The sequence below is a fragment of the Dromiciops gliroides genome, chromosome 3 (assembly GCF_019393635.1).
Source record: "Dromiciops gliroides isolate mDroGli1 chromosome 3, mDroGli1.pri, whole genome shotgun sequence".
Classification (NCBI taxonomy): Eukaryota; Metazoa; Chordata; class Mammalia; order Microbiotheria; family Microbiotheriidae; genus Dromiciops; species Dromiciops gliroides.
The window spans coordinates 314,222,376-314,224,292 of NC_057863.1; the positions used below are offsets into that span (position 1 = coordinate 314,222,376).

A 1,917-nucleotide genomic window follows, 5' to 3' on the forward strand; every position below is an offset into this window, starting at 1 on the left:
TTTACTCAGCCTCTATTCATGTAAATCTTTCCATACTTCTCAGAATTCTTCATATTCATGATGTCTTATGGCAATAATATTCTACCAAATCTATGTATCAGGATTTATTTTACATTTATACTTATTTTATATTTATATTTACATATATTGGTTTTGTATCGATATAAATTGCCTATATTGCATATAGTATCCTGTCATCACCAATTATAGACATATTATTTGAATTTATGTTTTTGGTTTTGCTTTGGCTCTTTAAGATAATTCTTGTACATTGACCCAGACTCTGTCAATCAATAATTCAATTACAATATTTACTTGAAAGTAACAAAACTTCTTTTCTTTTAAAACTGCCATGCAATTCTGACTTTTAGTTAACTCAAACTGGCCTTTGCCCATTTATAAAAAATGAGTTTTCCAATGACTGCAGTCATAACAGGGCGTCCAAAAACAAGACTCTGCACAAAGCACATGCCAATGAATGAATCAACCACCCAGTGCCACCTGTTGAAGTGGGAAACATGTGCCAAAGACAGGAAGAAAATTCTGCCTATCTAGGATAGATTTTCATTAGCCATGGAAGAAGAACCCATGGAAAACACTGTCTTTATCGTGCAAGAGATTGTTAGAATGACAGACCTCAAAGTTTAAGTGTGACATAAATTGTAATGTCTGATCCTTAAGCTTTCTGTTAAAGAAATGGGTGACAGCAGTCATGAAAACAATATGTTCAGGGCTAAAAAGAAAACAGAGAGAGCCCAGATACACAATCTTTGGAAAATCAAGTAAGACCTAGTGATCTGGTTGACATAGAGTTGTGTTGGGGGGAATAACTGTTTCCTCCTGGCATATATCCATGTCCCCCTAGCCTAGAGCTATGCATAAGAGTAAAAGTAATTTGAGATAGTAGGCATGTGGGCTTTCAATATCGATGACTGTGAGTGGGGCTGATGAAAATTATGTGTGATGAATAGCATGTATGAAAATAACCTGTAAATTGTAGTTGTACATATCTGTATGAGCACCCAGAGGCTACTTAAAATTCATGGTGCAATGAGTCTCCAAGTGTTTACCAAATGGTTCATGTTTGTCTTGTCATTCATCACTGATGGATGCCACAGGACATTACATCAAATATTTAAAAAGGTAAATACTGATATAGAGATTAATTTAAATGTGAGATGCATGCAGTGAAACACAGAAGCAGTTCAGTAAGCAGCATCAGCTGTCTGGATGCCACCAGTTGTACAATATTTGCAAAAGCACCAGATTTGGGAGGGAGCAGGAGCAGGCAATATGTAAGAACTCTACAAAGGGTACTTACTTTGGCAGCACATATTATAAAATTGGAATGATACAGAGAAGATTAGCATGGGACCTGCACAAGGATGACTTGAAAATTCGTGAACTGTTCCATATTTTTACCGTAAAACCTTTTCCACTTGTAATGTTGGTTCCTCATCCCATGTGCCCCAGGAACCTGCGGGTGCATAAATGCATGTGTGGTCTGTGCTGATTGCCAGTGTTTCCCTAGTATTTTGAGACACCCCAACCTGTTAACATTTCATCAAGAAAGATATCTTTTTTTTTCCATTTTTCAAAAGATAAAAAAGAACTCCACACAGGTCACAAATCCCTGAGTATGCAAATACAGATAGCACAGTTAAAGTCTATACTTTGATTTTGACTATGAATGATTTTTTTTACCTCAATAAGCATTTATTAAATGCTTACTCTCACTCCCCAGAAGTCCCTTCTGTGATGTTTAAAATCTATATTGTGTGATCACCTTAAATTAGAAGCTTTAGCACCAGTCTTTGGGCATTAAACATTTATTAAAGCATACAGGTATTAACATGGAGTTCAGAAAGTTAAGAAAAGGCCTATCTCTAATAGAGTTCCAGCCTGGTTGGGTTCTTC

General features: G+C 36.0%; 1 non-coding gene across 1 annotated transcript; it reads left to right on the plus strand.

The window, feature by feature from the left end:
• Positions 1 to 1,313: 1,313 nt before the first annotated feature.
• On the plus strand, positions 1,314 to 1,420 carry LOC122752142. The gene has a single exon (XR_006355939.1). It is a non-coding gene; the product is annotated as a U6 spliceosomal RNA (small nuclear RNA).
• Positions 1,421 to 1,917: the final 497 nt, after the last annotated feature.